General features: G+C 40.4%; 1 pseudogene; it reads left to right on the forward strand.

Annotated features, from left to right (window-relative positions):
* Positions 1–11,921, forward strand: part of LOC132427903 (NADH dehydrogenase [ubiquinone] 1 beta subcomplex subunit 2, mitochondrial pseudogene) — a 58,617-nt pseudogene extending 46,696 nt beyond the window's left edge.
* The last annotated feature ends 11,677 nt before the right edge of the window (positions 11,922–23,598 follow it).

The raw sequence follows: 23,598 nt of genomic DNA on the forward strand, positions 1-23,598 counted from the left end.
ATTGTTGGACTTACGAACAAATTGGACTTGCAAACATGCTCTCAGAATGGAAGTCATTCATATGTAGGGGACTTACTGTACAGAGGGACAACCGTAAAGTTATATGCAGAGCTTCAACTGCACAGGGAGTTGACACCCCTAACCCCATATTGTTCAAGGGCCAACTGTATATCCTTGGCCATAAAACAAACCTCAACAAATCAAAAAAAATTGAAATCATGCAGAGTTTTCTGACCACAGATCTAGAAATCAATAATACAACAATAACAGAAGAATTTCCAAATAATTAGGAACTAAAAAACACACTTCTACATAATCCATTATTCATGAGATGTCCCAAGGGAAATTAAAATTACACTGAACTGGATGAAAACAAAAAGAAAACATACAAAAATTGGGGGAGTATAGCTAAAGCAGTGTTAAGAGGGAAATTTATTGTACTTAATGTTTACTTTTTTTTATGTGCAAGTGTCTTGCACAGTGTCTTGATCAAATGGCCAGGCCATTAACTGTAGCCCATGAGGTTCCCAGTCCACCTCTGCCACGCCACACTAAATGACCATAACTGCAGCAATTCCTGTTAAGGCTTCAGGATGAAGTCTAAGAGAGGTGAACATGGACAATTCCCATAATAAATTCAGTAGTGGGGACTATAAAAATAGAGTTTTATAGACACCCAAAAGAACCTACTCATAATTAGGCTTGGGCAAGTGTTCTGGTGTTGGTGGCCTCAGACACCGAACAAGAGAGCTATTTTCCCCTCATCTTGGTGGCAGGGGTTGCGTGTTACCTGTGCACCAGCATCTAAAGGGCCCAAGCAATGTGATTTCGCTTCCTCTTCATGGACTTCTAACCTTGACATAGGACCTCTGATCTCTCCTAGGGACAGAGGGACATTGGTTTAACCAACTGCTAGTATTGTTTATTTCTGAACAATTGAGGGGTCTGAACAAATGAAAGTGAGTCCCTCCAATCTGTCCCCAGGCCCAGAGGAAGATGCGGGCTACCAAAGTGCAAACCTCTCTCAGGTTTGGTCACAAGATTTCTGGGGTGGAGTGAAGGAGTGGCGAGCCAGGTAGAGCACCAGGCTGCGGTAGACAGCTGTTTCCCGGCCAGGACTACCAGGGATGGCACAGGATAGGCTAATTCCAGCAGAGCCCAGGCTTTTCCACTCAGAAGGTTATTGCAGCTGCTCTGTCTTCCTGGCAGCAGCGGCAATAGCCTTACTAACTTTAGCAAGATTACCTCTGAAGGGAGTCTAATTAAGCCTCTAAAGTCTCTTCCGGGTAACGGGGCAAAGTGATCTCGAAGGGGTCTACATTCTTTTATCCCTTCTGAAATTTCAACAACTTGCTGTATTGCAGGGCATTTATCAGTGTCCGAGAACTGCTTAGAGTTACTCAAATCGTGAGAGCTCTCCACTGTCTCTGTTCCCACAGTCAGATTGCTCCAAATAGTGCTGGGAAAGTGCTTCCCTACCTTCTCTGAACTCCTCTGTTGTGTCTCTAGGCTAACCCACCAGGGGAACTCAGCCAGAGAACTGCAGGTTAAAGAGAAGGACCAAAAGTCACCCCCTCGGAACCAAATGACTTGTATAAACAATTCCTTAGCATACTTCAAGAATGTGCTGTGGCTCTGCTAGCACTCCCTAAGACTCACTGGCATGCCTAGCAAAGTGCCCCATGGGATACTCTAGCGCTTTCCAAGATCCATTGTCAGAGCGCCCTGTAGGACTCATACTCTTGCAAATGACTTATTAGCACCCCTCTAGAATACCCAATGTTCTCTGCTAGCCCCTTCCAAAGATGCCTTATGGTATCTTCAAGCTTTTTGCTCTTCCATAACAATATTGTGTTTAATTGACTACCCTGCTTGATATGCCAGTTTATCAAGGGCTCAGCTGAGCTAGAGAGAGCTGAGGGGCCAGGTGTAGGAGCAGCCAATAAGACAACCACCAAAATGAAAAGAATAGTCAAGTCTTTAATCATGCACTGCAATAGTATAAGCAGAAGGCTGAACTGGAGAAAGCACTGGCTATTTCCTGTTACATTTCCCCAATGGGATGGTATCTATGGTAGGTCTATGGATATGATAGGTCTATGGATTGTCTCACTGCCAAAGAAGCCCTAAACAAAAGGCTCCCACATTTCATAGATCCAAGGGCCTGGGGAAGACTGAGAGAGAAGACTTGGGGAAGACATTGGCTGAAGGCCCCAGATCAAGAGGCCTCTGAATGGAGGTGCCTGGGCTAGGAATGCAGCTATGAGTAAGAGGATGGCCCTAAGTCCTGACTACAACTCCCTTCAGAGGCTGCACTGCACTGGCAGTGCACCGACTCTATGTGGGGAGAGCAGGTAAAGCTTTTTTAATTGCCTGTTATTGGGCCTGGAAAATTATACATAAATGTTAGTAACAAGGAGCTGTACTCCTTAGACATTGGAAAGAAGAGCAATATAAACCAAAAACAAGGAGAAGGAAAGAAATGATAAAGATAAGAGCAGATCGATTAAAATTAAAAGAGGTAAATGACAGAGAGGTCAATGAATTAAAGTGTTGGTTCTTTGAAAGGATCAATAAAATTGACAAAGTGCTAGCAAGAGTGACAATGAATAAAGAGAAAAGACACAAATCACCAATATCAGGAATGAAACACAGGATCTCTACAGATCCCACAGACTTGAAAATGATAATAATAGAATACTATGAACAACTCTAAACATAAATTTGAAAAATTAGATAAAATGGACCAATTCCTTAAAATCTACCTCAAACTATCACAACTCACCCAATATGAAATGAATAATTTGAATGGCCCCATAGCTATCAAGAAAATTGAATTTATAATGAAATAATTTTTCTGGAAAAAAAATCTTGATCCATGTGTTTTATAAGGCAAAGTATACCAAACATTTAAACAATGAACACTAATTTTACATGAATCTCTTCCAGAAAATAGAATAAGAGGTATCATTTCCCAACTTATTCTATGAAGCCAGTAGTACACTGGTAGAAAAACCAGGCACAGTACAAAAAAGGAAAAAGAAAAAATACACACAATATTTCTCTTGAACTTACGTGCAAAAATCCTCAACAAAATATTAGAAAACTGAATCCAACAATGTATAAACAATATAACACACCATGACCAAGTGTGCTTTATTCCAGGGATACAAAGCTGGTTCAGCATTCCAAAATCAAACAGTGCAATTCAACCATGTCAACAGGTTAAAGAGAAACCATGTGATATTATCAATTGATGCACAGGAGTATTTTACAAAATCTACCATCCATTTATGATTTTCAAAACTCTTAGCAAACTAGAAATAGAGAGGAATATCTTCAATGTAATGAAGACCATCTAGAAAAGAACTATAACTTACATCGTATTTAATGATGAAAGATTGAATGTTCTATCCTCCTCAAATTGAGAACAAGGCAAGGATCTCGTTTATTAACACTGTTGTTCAACATAATACTGGGAGTTCCAGTCAGCACAATAAGACAGGAAAAAAAAAATACATACAGTTTAGAAAGGAAAAAAAAGTTCCTATTTGTGGATGACATGACATGACAATGATTCTACAAACAAAGAAAAACTCCTGGAACTAATCAATGAGTTTGGCAAGTTTGTAAACACAAGATCAAGATGTAAAAATCGACTGTATTTTTTTATGCTCACAATTAACAGATTTAAACTGAAATTAAAAATAAAATACAACTTACAACTGGTCAAAAAAAGAAAGAAATATTTAGGTGTAAATCTATCAAAACATATGCAGAACTTGTATCCTGAAAAGTATGAAATGCTGATGAAAGAAATCAAATAGGATCAAAATAAATAAAGAGATGTCTGTGTTCATACCAAATAAATGGACTTCATCAGAATTAAAACTTTTGTAGAATCTAGAAAAATGGTACAGTTGAACCGTTTTGCAAGGGAGAAATAGAGACACAAGTGTAGAGAGCAAATGTATGGACACCAAGGGAGAAAAGCAGGAGGGGGGATGGTAGGATGAACTAGGAGATTGGGAATGACATATATACATTAATTTGTATAAAATAGATAACTAATAAGAACCTGCTGTATAAAAACAAAATAAAATTCAAATCAGCTATAAAAAAAAATAAAACTTTTCCTCTGCAAACACCCCTCCTAAGAAAATGAAAAGACAAGTTACAGACTATGTGAAAACATTTGCAAACCACATTTTTGGTGAAAGACTCAGATCTAAAATATATGAAAAAACTCACCATTAAAGAAACAACCAATCCAATTTAAAAATAAGAAAAAATATATAGAGACATTTCAGACGACATATTCAGATGACAAATAAGTACATGGAAATATGTTCAACATCACTAGTCATTAGAGAAATGGAAATCAAGATCACACTGACATAACAATATACATCTATCAGAGCAGTTAAAAAAATAGTGGCAATAACAAATACTGGCGAGGCTGCAAAGAAATTATATTTCTCACGTATTACAATGTGAAATGTTACAGCAACTCTGGAAAAGAGTTTGTAGTTTGACCAAAAAAACCCAAAAACTAAACTAAACATACTATTCACTCCTGGGCATTTATCTTAGAGACACAAAAATCTACACATATTTACTAAAGATTCTGACTCTACGTTTATTGTTTGTCTGATGACAGCTTTCAAATCCTACTTTTCCCCCTCACCTTCTGTCCCTCATCTGGCTAAACTGGTAAGAAAACTTGAGTGCTTCCTCCTTTGTTCCTGGTGGGAAGTTCAGAACCTGTGAGTGTGGTAAAGGAGAACCCAGGAACACAAGACTAAAGACTGGAGACTAAAAATAAAATAACTAAGACACACCAGAAATTAATAAAAAAACAAACAAGCATAATTTAATAAAGTCAAAAATGACTAATAGAAAAATAATATTATTTGATTAATAAGGCCAAAATCTGGTTCTGTGAAACCAATAAAATGAAGCTGGCAAATGTAATCCAATAAAAATTGAGAAGAAAGAAAAATTTTAAACTTGGAATTGAATAAAGGGTCAAAGAACATAAATAGAGGCAATAAAATATAGAAAAGCATAAAACACTATGTTTAGTTTATATATAAATTTGAAAACTGACACAGAATTGCTGCTCTCCTTAGAAAAAATAAATGATTAAAACTAACTCAAAGAAAAATAGAAAACTCGAAGAGACTGATTGAACTTTGTAAACATGGTAAAGATAGTTAAGTCTATTAGTGCAATTTAGCAAATTAAAGAGAGAAAAACACACCATCATATGATAGGTGAAAAATATCTACCAAAATTCAACCTGCATTTGTTGTTGAACAACAAACTCAAAACTACAGGTAAACCAAGAATAGAAGGAAATATCCTTAATCTGATAAGCACTTTCTCCAAGAAATCTAAGGAAACATCATAATTAGTGACAAAATACGAAGGCATCCACATGAGACAGTTTTAAGATAAGGATGGCCTCAGTCACTGCTATTAGTCACTATTGTACTGAAAGTTCTCGCTTTGTATTAAATCAAAACAACCAACCAAACAAGATTTAATATTAGAAAGGAAAAATCACAACTGTCATTTTTTGGCAGACAGTAAGGTAGTTTACCTTGAAAATTTAAGATATTTAATTGAAAAATTAATTGAATTAATATGAATTCAATTAAATAAGTTAAATACAAATTAATAAAAACTAATAATGAAATTCTCTATGTAATCGGGAACCAATAATAAAATTCCCTAGGGAAAAAAAAATCACCATTCACACCAGCAAAAAGAAAAACAAGCTATGTGCAAAACAAACCTCAAAAATATATCAAAATAATCCAAAAAATGTGAAAGAGAAAAAATACCTGAACAAATAGAAAGGCATACTATGCTTTTGACTGGGAAAGCTCTGTATTGTAAAGATATTGGTTCTTTTCCACTTAATCTACACATTCAAAAAGTCCCAATCAGACTTTTAGTTCCAAATAGTAGACTGTGCCCATGCATTTATAGCCTGTTCCTCTCAAGATTTCATTTAAATGATAGTAAGGCAACAAGAAGATGCAAGAAGCCAACACTGGCAGAAGAGAGAATTTAACTAAGTTCAAGAAGACAGAAGATAGAGTGTTCACAGACAAATTTTGAGTTCAGAAGCTGCAGGGTGGACGCTTGGGAAAGTTACAGAACCACTGGAAGGTGCCAAGCTGCCCTTCTCAACCCTGAAGGGTCTTGCATTTGAAGGCTGTATGTATAATAAAGGGTTGGAGGGATTGGTTGTTGGGAAAGTTGAGAATTAAGTTCTGTATATGGAGTAGTGGATTCCTACAACCATGCCATCACCCACAAACAATGTAGACACACAGGAATCTCAGTAGCCAGACCTGTTTTCTCCAGGTAGAGAGGTGTGAAGTTATAAAGAATCTGAACAAACTAAAAGAGAACCTGAGTGCCTGACGTGGTCGTTAGAAGGCCTGAGAGAAGCATGCATATTATGGCCTTGCCCTCTCCTCCACCCAGTAAGTCAAGCTGGGACCCAACCTGCTCATTTCAAAGCAAAAGCCTCCAGTGGACAATCCCTACCCATGTCCACAGGCTCCCAGCCAGGCTTATTACTGCTTCTTTCTTAGATACGAAATTAAACATGACACCCAAGGAAACCAGACATTTAAAGAAAATGCACTGATAAACCCCAAGGGCTAGAACTGTGGCTGCACATAGAAGATGTTCAATGAATATTTGCTGAATGAATAACTGGCCAAGAGAAAAGTAACAAAAATTGACAGTGGAACAAACAGACAATGGGGGAAATGGAAGATACATTAACATATAATGTCAAAGGATTATATTCTTTCCATAAAAGAGCAACAGGCTACTTAAAAGAAGAGGGACAGAAAGACAGGCAGGAAGGAATGAAGGAAAGAAGGACAGAAAGAGGCAGATGGAAGGAGGGAGTGAAGGAAGGAAGGAGGAAGGTCTTAGAATTTAAAAAAATGTAATGTCCCACTCCTCCCCCCAAAAAAATTGAAAGTTGAAAGAAAATACAATAAATAAATGTTCAACAAATGACAAGGAGATAAAATACATAAGAAAAGGTCAATTTTTGAAGATGCACAGTGAGTACATAGTCCATTTCTTCTGGCAGAGTTCTGGAGTTGTGAGGCAGTGTACCCAGGAACATGGCCCTACCCAACTCTGAAGAGTGCACGTGCACATGAGCACACATGCACTCACACACACACATGCATGCACACACATGTACCTGCACACCAATGCACATGCATGTGTGTATGCACACACAGATGAACATACTGACATACAGCTGCATTGCTAACACCCCCCCCCCGCCAGATGGTTGTTTTCATCTGTCCCCATTATTGGGCACCAGATCTCCACTGCTGGTGTGATTTTACTTTATTTTTACTTTTTTTAACATCTTTATTGGAGTATAATTGCTTTACAATGGTGTGGTAGTTTCTGCTTTATAACAAAGTGAATCAGTTATACATATACATATGTTCCCATATCTCTTCCCTCTTGTGTCTCACTCCCTCCCACCCTCCCTATCCCACCCCTCTAGGTGGTCACAAAGCACCGAACTGATCTCCCTGTGCTATGCGGCGGCTTCCCACTAGCTATCTACCTTACGTTTGGTAGTGTATATATGTCCATGCCTCTCTCTCACTTTGTCACAGCCTACCCTTCCCCCTCCCCACATCCTCAAGTCCATTCTCTAGTAGGTCTGCGTCTCCATTCCTAGGTTCTTCATGATCTTTTTTTTTTTTCCTTAGATTCCATATATATGTGTTAGCATACGGTATTTGTTTTTCTCTTTCTGACTTATTTCACTCTGTATGACAGACTCTAGGCCTATCCACCTCATTACAAATAGCTCAATTTCGTTTCTTTTTATGGCTGAGTAATATTCCATTGTATATATGTGCCACATCTTCTTTATCCATTCATCCGATGATGGACACTTAGGTTGCTTCCATGTGGCTATTATAAATAGAGCTGCAGTGAACATTGTGGTACATGACTCTTTTTAATTATGGTTTTCTCAGGGTATATGCCCAGTAGTGGGATTGCTGGGTCGCATGGTAGTTCTATTTGTAGTTTTTTAAGGAACCTCCATACTGTTCTCCATAGTGGCTGTATCAATTTACATTCCCACCAGCAGTGCAAGAGTGTTCCCTTTTCTCCACACCCTCTCCAGCACGCTGGTGTGATTTTAAATCCCGTCTGACAAGGTCACCAAGTGATCTGGAGGAATGGATGGGGCAGCAGCACGTGCACCCTGATTTGGGGATGGAGTTAGTATGAGTGTCCAGCCACATGTTCTTGCTTCACGTGGTTCCCATTGTGACACAAATGCTCTGCCACTGATTTAGAAATAGACTTGATTTCTGCAGCCACTGTTTAGCTAAATTTAAATGGATCTTCTGATCGAACCTGAGATAGAACGTTCCTAATGTACCTCCAACCCCCCTTTAAGCCCCTTTACATTTTGGCCAAGCCCAGGATCTCCCAACCTGGCCAAAGGGGCAGCTGCTCATATTTCTGGATATCCATGTGAAACAAACTAACCTTGATATTTTGGCCATCCTTAGAAGTTAGTTTGAAATAAATTATAAAGCTACATATGAAAAGAGGTAAAACCATAAAGTTCTGGATGAAGACATAAGAAAATGTCTTCCTGGTCTTGAAGTAGGCAAAAATTTCTTAGAAAAGATACAAATAGCATTAACCAAAAAAGAAGAAAAAATAAAATTGACGTCATCAAAATTTAACATTTTGCATGTCAAATACATCATTAAAAAAGTAAAAAAAAAAAAAGGCATAGACTGAGAAAAAATATTTGCAATAAATACATCTAATAAAACTTCTATTCAGAATATACAAAAATGTACAAAAATCAATAAAAACACAACTGAGTTCAAAAATTAACAAAAGCCTTGAACAGACACTTCACAAAGAAAATATTCATAAGGCCAGTAAACCTATGATTAGGTGTTCACCTCCATTAATTAACCAGAGAAATGCCAAAAAGAAGTCCACTATGATATATCACTACCTGCTCACTGGGATGACCAGAATGAAACATACAGATAATCCAAATGCTGAGAATAAGTCAAAAGGACCTGTAATACACTGCTTTGGGGATTGTAAAATGTGCAACAATTTGGGAAACTGGCAGTTTCCAATAAAGTTTAACTGACTCTTACCCTGTGTCCCAGCAATTCCACTTCTAGGTGTATACCTATATTAGTTTTCTAGAACTGTCATAACAAAGTACACAAATTGGATGGCAGAACAACAACTAACAACAATGGAAAGGTATTGTTTCACTGTGCTGGATGCTAGAAGTCCGATATCAAGATATCTGCAGGACCATACTCCCTCTGAAGGCACTGTGGAAGGATCTGCTCCAGGCCTCTGTCCTAGCTTTTGGTAGTTCCTTGGCTCATGGGAGTACTCCAGTCTTATCGTGGCATTCTTCCTGTGTGTGTACCTGTATCTAAAATCCCCCCTTATTATAAGGACACCGGCCATATGGGATTAGGGACCACCCTACTCCAATATGACCTCATCTAAGCTAATTACATCTGCAGTGACCCTATTTCCAAATAAGATCTCGTTCTGAGATACTGAGGGTTAGGAAATCAACAATATGAATTTGTGGAAGCACAATTCAAGCTATAACAATACCCAATAGAAATGAATGCAGATGTCCACTGAAAGCCACATACCATTATGTAAACAGCAGTTTAATTCATAATGGTCAAAAATGAAAATCAATCAAATGCCCAACAAAGACAAAATGGATCAACAAAATGCCATATATTTACAAAATGGCATACCAAGTGACAATTAAAACGTAACAAAATGATTGCTGCACTCAACAGTATGAATGACTCTCAGAAACATTATATAGAACAAAATAAGCCAGTGCATACACACTGATTCCTTTTGTGTAAAGTATTTATAAACTATAAACTTTTATATCAACAAACACGAGGTGATGGAAGCTGGGAAGAGACGACATGGAGGTGAGGGTGGGGGAGTGAGGGTTGACAGGGGAAGGGCATGAGGGAAACTTCAAGGGAAACCAAATGTTCTGTGTCTTCATTTGGGAACAGCTCACTCAGGAGTACAGGCAAAATTAACAAGATGTGCTTGAAATGTGTGTATTTTACTCCGCATATTATATCTAGGTATGTGCTAATGTTACAGCCTCTGAACAAACAGAGTCTAGTGGCTGGATAACTGCATCATCTCACAAGGGCCTACCTTTACTTGATACTTCTGTGTAGTATACTTCATGAGCAAAACTGGGAGAGAGGGTGGAGAAGGAGATGGAGAGGATGGAAGAAGAAATTTAAAAGAGAGATATACAGAGTATTGTTTCTGAACAATAGAAACAATAGACGCATTGACACACAAAAGATAGTCCACTCCCTGGAGTGGGAGGCAAGGAAGAAGAGAGCCAGGTTACAACAATCAGTTTTCCAGGAAAGCAAGTTTTGGGGCTTTGGGCTGAGTCAAGACCATCTGCAGTATTTACAGAAGAGTGAAATAATTGACCTTAATATTGATGGTGCTTGAATTTCCAATCTTCTGTTCTTCCTGTTTGAGAAAACAAGAGTAGGGCTATATGTATTTTTAAAGAGTGTGTTTGTGCTACACATAGAGGTATTTTTCATAAGGAATTAAATGGAAAAAATAATCACATACCTAGAGAAACTTACTGCTTGAGATGTGCCTGTGCTTTTCTACATGCGTAATGCACAGCTGCACTCTGAAGTGAGGGGTTATGGGGTCCAGTAAGTCAGGCCAGTTCATCCATCACTCAGGAGAAGATGCAATCTCAGGCCCCTATCCCCTGGGAGACAAAGGGGTTTAGAAACCATCTGATTTTAAGCAGGATTTCTTCCTGCACTGGCTTTGAGGGATGCTGCTTAGCCCAGGTGGCCCTGATTGAGAAGGAGACTGTGATCTACGTCTCTACCCAGACCAGGTTCAGCAGTTGTGATGCTGGAGGATTCTCTGTCCCTCAAAGCCCAAGCCACCCACCCATAGGTCATAGTTAAGCTGCCTGGAGGTAGTGTCCTTTTGTCCTGACTGTGCTTGTTCTTCTCTTTGCCTCTCCTCACCCTCAGACCCATTCTCCACCCCTCTCTGACTGATCTGCATTTCCAGAGGCTGACACAGAGACTTCAACACCTGGGCTCCTTATCCTTGCCAGCTGGTTCCAGATGTATTCAGCCATGGGAAGTGTTAGCAGGAGACTGGACAGCAGCAGGTGAAAGAACTCAAGTACCCTTCCTTCTCCCTCCCTGCCTGCGTACTGCATCTTTGGCAATACCCTGTAATTCTTGACTATGGCTCCAGGAGGCCTGCCCTTCATTTGTTTGGCTTTCACTGGGCTCTGATAACATCTTTCATTCCTTGCTTCCCTTCTACCTGAGACTGGTGATGCTTTTTCTCTTTTGCACAGTTCTGTGAAATCAATATCCGCTATTTATTTCCTTAACCTATATTTTCATTAAGACCTTTTTATTTGGACCTTCTGGGTTGAATTACATTGTCTGTGGAATTCTGATACAGAGCTGACCCTTTAATATATCAGGCTGGTTTTCATGCTGTGGCCAACACAATTCCTTCACAGTGTATGACTGCAGCACCCTGACTCTGCTGACAGTGTCTGTGTGAACAGACATCCTATGACAGCCCCACAGTGACACCAGCCTGTGGAAGAGCTGAGACGTACCCGGAGTTCTGGGTAGCCCTGGACCCACTAAGCCATCCTCTCATGCCTTAGTAAAATTATGCTAATAGCAACCCAGTTCTTTTCCCACTTCTCTAGCTACCTGGTGCTTCTGTTCTTGATAATATTTTTCTTCTTCCAGCTTGAAGATAAGTCAATCATCTGCAGCTGAAAGCAGAAATACAATGGAAATTGAGTTGTTCTAATTTCACTTTTATTTCAACTAATATTATATGTTCAGTCTCCATAAAAACATTTTTTTGGCCTCTTCACTTGTTCAGTGTCTGTCCTCCCTCATTGGAGGGTAGACTCCACATGACAAAGATTATGTTTATTTCATTATCTACTATATGTCCAGGGCCTAGAATGGCAATGCATAGAATATAGTAAACCCTCAGTAAATATCTGTTGAATAAATAGATGAATAGATATTTTATATAATGCTGCTGTGAACATTGGAGTGCATGTATCTTTTTGAATTAGTGTTTTTGTTTTCTTCCAATATATACCCAGGGGTGAACTGCTGGATAATATGGTAGTTCTGTTTTTGTTTGAGGAACCTTCATATTTTTCCATAGTGACTACACCAATTTACATTCCCACCAACTGTGCACAAGTATTCCCTTTTCTCTACATCTTTGCCAGTGTTTATTTGTGATCCTTTTTGTGACAGCCATTCTTACAGGTGTGAGATGGCATCTCATTGTAGTTTTGATTTGTGTTTCTCTGATGATTAGTGATGTTGAGCATCTTTTCATGTGTCTGCTAGCCATCTATGTGTCCTTTCTGGAAAAATGTCTATTCAGGTCTCCTGCCCATTTTTTAATTGGGTTGTTTGTTTTTATGATATTGAGTTGTATGAGGTATTTACATATTTTGTATATTAACCCCTTATCAGTATATATTGTATATACACAATAAAATATTTCTCAGCCATAAAAAAAATGAAATTCTGCCATTTTCAACAATGTGGATGGACCTAGAGAGTATGATGCTTAGTGAAATAAGTCAGACAGAGACAAATACTCTATGTTATCACTTATATGTGGAACCTAAAACAAAACAAATGAATGTATGTAACAAAACAGAAAGTGACTCATAGATATAGAGAACAAACTGGTGGTTACCAGTGAGGAGAGGGAAGAGGAGTGGGGCAAGATAGGGGAAGAGGATTCAGAAATACTAACTAATATGTACAAAATATATAAGCAACAAGGATATATTGTAAGCACAGGGAAACATAGCTATTATTTTGAAATAAATTTAAATGGAATATAATCTACAAAAATATTGAATCACTATGTTGCAACCTGAAACTAATATAATATTGTAAATTAACTATATTTCAATTAAAAAATAAATGCCCCCGGGGCAACACCGTCCCCACCACCACCACCACCCCCCGGTATGGCCGCCCAAGGCGACCCCCGCCCGCCACCACGCCGCGTACCCGCGACCGTCGTGGTGATCTCCCGGCGCGTCTCTCTCCCGCCCGACCTCCCCGCCACGTCGTCCCTTGAGGTTTGGGTCCGAGGGTTCCAGGGAGGCCGAGTCCCCGCCACGCGCGCCACAGTCTCCGGCACCGGTCACGCCCCCCCACCCCGTTCGCGACCGCCCCCGCGCCGAGCCTCCGGTGCATCATGAATGGGTGGCGTGGCGGTGGTGGCTCCCCGTGGGGCCGCTCGCCCGCCCGTCGCCTTCCCGCCGCCGGCCCTGGACCGGTTCCCCCACCGGTCGTCGGTCCTCCGCTCCAGGCCCTCCTTCCCCTCGCTGGGCTCCGAGCCCGGGGCCTCTCCTCCGTCGTCCGTCCGGCTCTCTCTCGCTTTCTCTCTTTCCCACCCTCCCACGTGTGCTCCCTGCCCGCTCGCCCCCCGCTTCCCGTCGAAGCCTCCCTTACGCCCTCGGGGCCGGCGCGAACGGGAGGTCTCTGTCCGGTTTCGGGGACACGGTGGGGGCGTTGTCGGGCGGTGGCAGTGGTGTCTCGTGTGGCGGTCGGCCCGGCGCCCGGACGGGGCCCCGCGTCACGGGCCAGTAGCGCCGAGGCCCGCGTGCTGCGGGCGGCCGCGGGCGGAGAGCGTGTTGGTTTGTGTCTGGGCGGCGGCGAGCGTGGGGCGCTCCGTGCCCCCGCCTAGCCCGCCTCCCCCACTCCAGGTACCTAGCACGTCCCGGCGCGGAGGTTTGAAGACCCATGGGAGGTCGCCCGTCCGTCTTGGGGTCGGGCGGTCGGGCCCGCGGGGAGTCGGGACGCCCCTCCCTTCTCCCCCAGACTCCGCTTCCCCCCACCACACGGGGCCGGCGCGCCGCGCCGCGCGCCAGTGGTCCTCTCCGCCGCGGCAGTCGGGAGGGGGCTACCGGGCGGCTGTGGTGCGGGCTGTGGCCGTGTGCTGCGCGCATACGCGCCCCGTGTCCCTGGGGGTGGGGAGGTGGGAACCCCCCGGGCGCCTGTGAAAAAATAAATAAATAAATAAATAAAAATAAATGAATGGGTAAATAAATAAGGGTGTAAATGAATAAGACAGTAACATAATTTTAGGCCAATTCTACTAGTGATACAGGAAATACAGTCACTTTTTTAACTCAAGTCATGGCTACATGAAAAGCTAATTAAAAAGGAAAGCAGGAATAATAAATGTAGAAGCAATGAGGGAAATAGAAAATCACTATTACAGCACAATAATAATTGCTCCAGGCAATTGATGAAAGCTAAAGTTAGTGGGTGGTACTTTAAGGAGAAATAAGAATTTGCATAGCCTCAAAGTATCTCCTGCAAAATATTTAATGACTGTGCTGGCTTTAGAATATGTCCAGGAACCCTTTGACATTCCTTCTAAAAGGTGAAGTTTAATGCAGTCACTGCTGAGTGTGGGCTGAATGCAGTGAGTTGCTGCAATGGACAGAGTAGGGTTTCTCAGCCCTCCCTCTTCTTTGTTGCAGAGGCCACTCTGTGATGGAAGAAGTTCTGCAGCATCTCTCGCTTCTGCCCACCGGTGCCAATAGCTCCCCCTCCGTCTGTGACAACATGTCTTCAGATGTTACTGAGTATTTCCTGGGGAATAAAATCACCCCAGTTTGAGCACCCCTGAGGCAGAGTGTAGAAAGGGAATAGTAATAACTTAACAGTGAAAAACCGGGCAGAAACCACCCTAACCCAGAGATCAACATGAACATCACCAGTGATAAATCATGTTAACATGTACTCCCTGATATGATGAGATGGGAAAGGTACAGGTCTCATTATGAGAAAGTATCAGACAAACTCAAACTGAGGAACATTCTACAGCTATATCCATCAAGTACTCTTCAAAAGGGACAAGGTCATGATAAACAAGGAAAAATTGGAGGGAAAAATCACAGATTGGAGAAAACTATGAAGACATAATGATTAAATGCAGCAAGGTGCCTGGATTGAATGATGTAACAGAAAAATAAACATTAGTGCAAAAAATTGGTGAAATATAAAGTCTGTAGTTCAGCTTATAGTGTTGTACTGATGTAAACTTTTTGGTTTTGGTAAATGTATCATGGTTCTGTAAGATGCTAATGTAGGAGAAGGAGGGCATATGGGAACCATCTGTATTATCACAACTCTTCTATAAATCTAAAATTATTTTAAAATAAAGGTAAACAATGAAAAAAAGAAAGGTAATGACAAAAGGAACTAGACACAAGTGAGGGTGGAGAGCACTGTCAATCTTCCTCTATAAGACATGCTCCTAGCCTCTGTAGCTTTTTCCTGGCCCTACATTTCCACTACCCATTGTCAGTTCAAATTCATAATTCAGCTTATACTTGGAGTAACTTCTGGGTTATACATTTTACTCCAGTTCCACAACAGCCTCATCACTACATAAACAAGATATAAAATTTCCAGGCCTGAGGTTGAAAGAAATAGCTTGAACAAAGTTTCCTGTAACCCAACTACAATTGATGGAAATCTCCTGGAAGTAAATTACTTCTATTTATCCCCTTGTCTTTCTGAATGCCTAGCTGATGCTGCAGGCCCTCGGGGAATGGAGTCTCCTTTGGTGAAAAGGCTTTTGTTCCTTTGAGTTTTCTCCCCAGTGATGCTTTCATGGACAGGCTGCACAGTGAGATCTCCTCAATCATGAGGGGCACTAAGCTCTTCTAACTGGAGAACTACCTGGACCATAATGGGAAGTGTAGAAATGTTAAGACAGCCAGGTATGGGTGAAGAAGTTCAGTGCAGCTCCAGCAATGGCAAGGGGAAGACAGCACACAGCTATTTGTTTTAACAGGAAAAACATTAGTCCTGATTCCAAAGCCTCCACTTGGTTCCCAAAGAACTACACCCATGGAGTCTTCTTGGCTGGTCTCCTCTAGTGCTTGGGCTGGACCATACCTGGAGCCCGTGACACCTTAAATGCAATGCCTTTCCATTATGCTTAGCCTACAGGAAGGTTTGAATATTCACGAACTGCATGCACTCCTCGGCCCTAGCACATGGTCGCTTAATGAGGGCATTTTTCTCCACACCTTGCTAAGCCTCCTTGGAGATAACCATCATAGTGGTGCTTACCTGGTGGGAGGGAGCCCCACCTCTCTCCTAGGAGCTGCATAGAAGAAGAGTATGGGTATAGCCAACACTCTCTAGTGTATGACACTGTGATAGTGACATCGGTCACTTGGCCTGGCAATATTCAACAAAAAACGTTCCTAAGGGCTGTGGACAGATTCATGAAGTCACTGGTCCCATGGACGGCTGACACATCATCTCTAACCAAGAAAAGAATTAGACCTCATGGCGTCAGGAGACCTATGGTTTTGGTCCCTCTAATGTGGGCATGTGAATGTTTAACATATGGGTTCCCCCAACTATAAAATAATACTTATGTTTTTTAGAAAAGGAAAAGATAAATTTAAAAATTTATTGAAGATTATCTCAAATTATCTCAAAACATTAAGCATGGAACAGACCCCCAGATAGAAGCCATTAAGGAAATGGCTTAAAGATTTGATTTCATAAATTTTAAAATCTTTGGTACTGTGAAAGGCATCATATAAATGGTTTAGAGACAACCTGGGGAAAAAATATTGGAAATACATGTGGTGAACAAAGAATTAATATTCATGATGTATAGGGAGTGCCTACACATCAATGAAAAAAGAAAAATTAATAGAAGATTTGATAGTGGCTGTGAACAAGCAGTTTACATGTAAATAAACACAAATGTCCAATAAACATTTGAAAAGATACAACTTTATTAACTGTCAAGTAAAATTTTGGATAAAATAAATATTTACTTAAAAAATTTAAACCAGAATAAGATTTTTTTTCTGACCAGATAGACAAAAACTAAAAAGAATATTGACATCAATTCAATATTGGCAGGAAAATTGGAGCTATCGCCTACTATGGGCTGAAGTGTAGATTTGTGTAAATTAAAAGTGATATTCTTTGTACAAAGGTAAATTTATACAAATACCTTGAAGACAATTTGCCAAATGTATCGAAGCTTAAAATATGCATGCTTCTTACATTCAGCAGTTCCACCTATACCAAGAATTCTTATGGACATATTTACACAAATATGCATCAATGATAATACCAACCCAAAGAAAGTTGTGAGACTTAGATTTTTAAAATGTATGTAAAATTTTGAAATAGTGCCTGATACTTTATAAATAGTCAATGTCAAATATTTTTATTTTTACAAAGATGTTAATTATGGTGAGGACTATAGCAATCAATAAAAATAAAATCTATCTAAATGTTCATCATAGGGGAATGCTTAAATAAATATACTTTATCAACATTGGCACATGATTGTTCATCAATAGGTATTTGTTGCACAGGTGATTACTGCTGACTGACTATAGAGATGCGGTTTCATAGTGTGGTTTTCCACAAACGCTGGATGATTCCTGAATATCTGCTTGTCTTTGGATTAGAGCACCGTGCTTTCTTGCGGCTCCCTCTGCCACAGGCTGCCCCTCCCCACCCCCACTCACCCCCGTGATTGCTGCGGAGGCACAGGACAGGCTGCACGAGGGCACCTGCCAGAGGCCGTCTTCTGGGTGTGAGGAAGCCCCTAACCTCAGGGGTGATGCCAACTACCTAAGCCACAATTCCAACTCTCCAAACCCACACAACCATACCCCAGCGCTCGGTGGCGTGATTGCTGCGGTCCCGGAACCTCCGCGCAGGCTGGCGGTCACCCAGTTAGACCCTATAGGGTGTTTCGGTTCCAGGCCTCCTGTTTATGAAGGCACTGACTCTGAGCCAGAATCTCTGTCCCTTCTGCAGCAGGTGTTCCACGTTCACGTGTTGGAATGTACATTCTGATGCATGTTTTGCTGTATAGAGAATCCAATTTGTTTCGTATTTTTAGTTTGCCTTGTTCACCTGGAGCATGCTTTTTGCTTCCCAGAGCTATCACTAATTCACTGATTTCACGTGCTGGGAAAGAAGAAAGGCAGAATTCCTTAGGGATGGCTGATACCCTCCATGGAATGGAGAGTGGGTCTTTGGCAGTCTCAAATCAATTATACTAGCTCTGACAATAGCTAGCTATTGGGTATCAAAGTTTTGTCCAGGAACCCCTAAGGGTCCCTCGAATCCTTTCAATAGGGCCATAAGTTCAAAATCATTTTCATGATGCTAAAGAGGTGTTGGGTTTCTTTTTTTTTTTTAATGTTTTCACTGTCATTTTCTTACAGTAGGGTTTTCTAGAGGCAATATGGCATATATCATCATATATTGCATATAGAACAAGTAGAATTCAGCCTTCTATTAAGACAGTAAAGAGATTTGTGAAAAGGTGAAGCAATGCCAGTTTTCTCACTATTTTTTTCATTTTAATAAAATGTTAGTTAATTTTTATGAAAGAGAATTTATTTTACCATCAAATGGGTTTATTATTATTTTAAATGAATAATAAAGATATTAATGCATGTCACCTTTAATTTCTAATACAGGAAATATTGATAGACAAGGTCTTAGGTGTGTTCAGTAATTTTAAGAGAGTAAAGGGAAACTGAGACTAAAAGATTTGAGAACTGCTGCTCTGTAGGATAATGTTTTAATTCTCCCTTAAAAGTGAGCTAGCAAAGCATTTGGTCCTACGTGTCGAGGAGTTACCATCTCTCTAGTCCAAGTACAACCTCCTGCACTTTTTGATTTCACCCTGTCAGCTGATGCTGGCTCACTGAGTCCCCACTGTCTGCATGTCCTCTGCACTCTCGGCTTGATTGACAGAGTCTGCCTACTGCCTCTCTAGTGTGGCTAAACTAGGGCTTTGCTCTTCTCTTGTTTACAGTCTATCGAATATTCCTGCCTCACCTGCCTGTTAATCTTTTTCCCCAGTGAAGCAACCATGGTTTTAGTGCTCAACTATTGATCTCTATTTGGGGTCCAGAAGGTCAATAAAAGGCAGTCAACTATACTCACAATTGATTTTAGGAATATTGGAAAGCCTCACATCCACCCCCACCTCCCACACATTATTACATCCTCTTGATGATGCTTTACAGTTCTTCTTTTTAAAAAAGGGTATTAAATTATTCACAGTCTGTAAGTAATTATGTATTTTAATTTTAAATTATATATGGAATAATAAAATAATAGTTTAAAAACAACACACATTCCTATAACTAAAGATAATTTGTATAAAATCTTGGTCTATTTCTTTAAAAATACATTTAGTGGTTTTAATTTTATAAAACAGGCAATGCATTCTCACAGTATGAAACATACTCTTAACATTTTTAATTGTTTCATAATACATAATTTTACAAGCATATCAGAAATTATATAATAGTTTTCTTACTATGGGCATTTATGTTGCTTCTATTTGTTTTCCTATTATGAATCATGCTATACCAAAAAATCCGATACCAAAAATCCTTTCTTCTAACCCATGATTATTTCCTAAGTATAAATTCCTAGAAATTGAAAATTAGCCCATAAAGCACAGAAAAGTTAAAGTTCTTCAATTTTTTAGCCAAATTGGTTTCAGAAAACTTATGCCAACCCACACTCCCACCAGTAGCATATGAGAATACTCATCTCACTGTATTTCCTCAGAATTAAGTAGTTTGATTTTTGAAAAATAATTTCGTTGGGAAAATATGTATTTCTTTGTTGTTTAAACTTGCATTCTTTGATTACTAGTGTGACTGAACATTTCCTTAATGACCTTCCTATGTAGGTTTTTCGTCTGGTTTATATGTATACGTGACCATTCTATGTATAAATTTTAAGCCTTTTTTTTACCTATTTTTCCCTGTTATCAATATCTCTTTGTAAACATTTATTTGAATTGCTGCATGAAATGGCATCAAATGGACATACCACATGTAATTAATCATTTCCCGATCACTGAATATTTAGCTCCAATTTCTCACTGTTTTAACTACTGCAATGCCCATTTGTATTAGTACAAATGGACCAATTTGTTCACTTCTGTAACAATGTACCACAAACTGGGTGACTTAAACAACAGAAATGTACTGTCTCACAATTCTGGAGGCTGAAAGTCCAAAATCAAAGTGTCAGCAGGCTTGGTTCTTTCTGAGGCTATGAGGGAAGGATCTATTCCATGCCTCTCTCCTTGACGTACAGATGCCCATCTTCTCCTTGTGTCCCTCCACATCATCTTCTCTGTATGAATATTTATGTGTCCGAATTTCCCCTTTTTATAAGGACACCAGTTATATTGGATGAGAGCCAATTAATGTCCTCATTTTTATTATCTCTTTAAAGACCCCATCCCCAAAGAAGGTCACTTACTGGGGTACTGAGATTTAGGACTTCATATGAGTTTTGGAGGGACACATTCAACCCATAACACTATTTTTTGAGTTTAACCTTTATCTGCATTTGTGATTATTTTCTTAGATTAAATTCTCAGAAGTAGAGGTAATGACTATTTCTTTAGATCTTTGTTGCATGCTATCAAAGTGATAGCTTGCATTTCTGTAAGGGAAATACTTTTCATTTATAGTAAGAGAAGAGACTTTGTAAGAAGCATCTTTAGTTCCCTGGCAAGAATAGGATCCATAATGCAAAGGGAAGGGTAAGGGACCAAAAGCAATGCCTTGTCTGGGTTACATTCCAGTAGGGGAGGGAGGAAGATGAAGGCATTAGGTTACAAAGGGGTTGGGAAAGAACCACCTGGACAAGAGGATCACCAAGAACACAAAACTGTCAGGGCAGATTCTGCCTGGTTCTATTCACACTTCCTCAAGTGACACCTCCTGCTCAAGACTGGAAGTCTTCTGGGAATATTTGCTCCTGATAGACTAGAGCTGGACCTCACTGGAGAGATGGTGTTTTCTTCAGGGCTTGGAAAGAATGCGCCTGGCAAGGAAATAGAAGCTTCAGATTCAGCATCCTCTTCTAGTGACAAAGACCATCTCTGAGGGATCACGTACTGTCTGCTTCACCCCGGAGGTCTGTCCTGTGCCTTGCTCATTGCACATCCATTTTCCAGCGGACAGAATCTAATTAAGAAACAATTTAGAATAATTAGAAGCCAGTAATGAATAAAAGGCAATGAGACATCTGATCTTCCAGTAATTTAGCGAGAGCTCTGCCTTTACTAATTAGGAAGCAAAGCATTCCGCTGAACTTGGAGCTAACCCACAATGTGCCAGTGTTGTGTCACAGACTCAGATGGCATGGGGAGCAGAGCAGAAGGCATTGGCCAAGTGAGGGTCAGACACCTGTGTCCCCATTCTCTGGAGGTAAGATGCTCAGGCTGGGGAGGCTCCAGGGGAGGGAAGGCACAGGCAGATGCTGGTGGCTTCAGGTCAACAGGTCCTGACCAGGTGGCAGGCACTGGCTGAGGGCTTTAAATAAATTATCTCATTTAATTTCTGTAGTAACCTGTAAGGTGCATATTGTTACCCTCTAGTTAAAATTGAGGAAATTATGACTATGGAGGAAACCCAGAGAGTGAAAGGAAGAGCTATTGTTAATAATCTAAGCCTGACCGATTTCAAAACCTGGAACTTCTCCCTTTCCATCACTGCCCTGGAAACCTTGAGACAATTCATCAGTTGCTGAGGGCAAATTCCTGTCACTGTTCTGCTTCCTTCCTAATTAATGTTGGATTAATTGAGATGTGCAGCTCTTTCTGACTATTAATATGTTTGCTCTAAGTCAGGTAGGATGGTCCTGGTGGGACTTTCCCTAGTTTAGAAGGGAAAAGCAGATTATTGTCACTCCAGCAACCCCTCTAGGAGAGGTCTCCCTCAGCCCTCCACAATGAAATACCTTTGGTTAAAACGATGGTGACTAGACTTTTCATAGCGGCTCCAACAAGTAAAGAGCTTGGAAACCATGACCTCAGTCCTTACAACGGGAGAAATTTGGACCAATTAAAATCAACAACTTTTTTTTGGCCCACTAGAGACCCGAAGTCACAAGGCAAACTACCCTGAAATCTGTAGGGTCAGCCGTACCCAGAAAGGTAGAGCACCCAAGACTGCTTACCTGGACAAGAAGTCACTGGGAGCCGTAACTGACAAAACACTTACCTGACTAGTAATTGTGACAAAGTGCTGGAGGCTGAGAACACATTAGCACGATAGTGAGAAAGTTCTGGGGGGTTGCTCCTACAGTCTGGAAGTGGGGTAACATTGTTGCAGGCTTTCCCTCCAGAAACCTCACCAGGTCCTCCCAGGGAGAACCCCTGAAGATCCCCTCATGCCCTTGGCCAGGGGGGCAGTGGATGAGAATGACCAGAGGGAAATACTGAAAGCTTATTCCAGTGGGGGGGTGGAGGCGGTGTGTGGAATTCTGCCCCAAACCAGTCCCCTCCAGCTTTTCTGTCTCACCTTTGAAAAAATAATTTTAAAAAACATATTCAATAGGGAACCAGAATTAAGCATATAAATTGGAAATGGAGGAACAGAGCCACTTTGAAAGGCCACCCATGAGAAACAGGTCCACAGAATGACAGAGACTTTATCCGAAGATTGTAGAATGCTACCCAACTCCACAACTGAAGGCCACACCAACAAGCTTCCAGCATAATAACAGTGCATTACAAATGAAAGGACTGTAACACACAAACTCTCACCAAGGAATAGCACAAAGGGAAGTCCCTAAACCAAGAGGAGAGATAGAAACAGAGACAGCAGTGGAATTTGTAGTCTCTGACACTATAGCTACAGCAAACATTAAACATGGCCCAACTCCTAGGCAGAATAACTTAAGTTCTCACAGTAAAGGCCTTTTATACAAGTTCCTATAACCTGATACATCATGCCCAGCTTTTAATCAAAAATTGTAAGTCCTGTTAAAAGGCAACACAGAACAAAATACAGTGTGAAGAAATATAAGCTATCAACAGAACCAGGCTCATACATGATACAGATGTTAAAGTTATCAGACAGAGAATTTAAAATAACTATGATAAGTATGTTAAGGGATTTAATGGAAAAATAAAAAGTACACAAATGAAAGAACAGATGGGCAACATTTGCAGAGACATGGAAACTCCAGGAAAATAAATCAAAAGGGAATGCTAGATATCAAATTCATTGTAATGCAAATGGAAAATGCCTTTGATGGTCTCATGAGTAAACTTGACACAGCAGGGGGAGAATCAGTGAACTTGAAGATAGGACAATAGAATCTTCCTGAACTAAAACAACCAAGAGAAAAAAAAATATGCAAACCACAGAACAGAACATCCAAGGATTGTGTGACAGTTTCAAGAAGGTAGAAGGTATAACATATCATAATGGGAATGCAAGAAGGAGAAGAAAGAGAATAGAACAGAAAAATATTTGATATACTAATGGCTAAGAACTTTCAAAAATTAATGACAGACATCAGAAGACTGAGGCTTAATCAGATGATGAAGCTCAGAGAACACCAA

Source organism: Delphinus delphis, chromosome 7 (assembly GCF_949987515.2).
Source record: "Delphinus delphis chromosome 7, mDelDel1.2, whole genome shotgun sequence".
Lineage (NCBI taxonomy): Eukaryota > Metazoa > Chordata > Mammalia > Artiodactyla > Delphinidae > Delphinus > Delphinus delphis.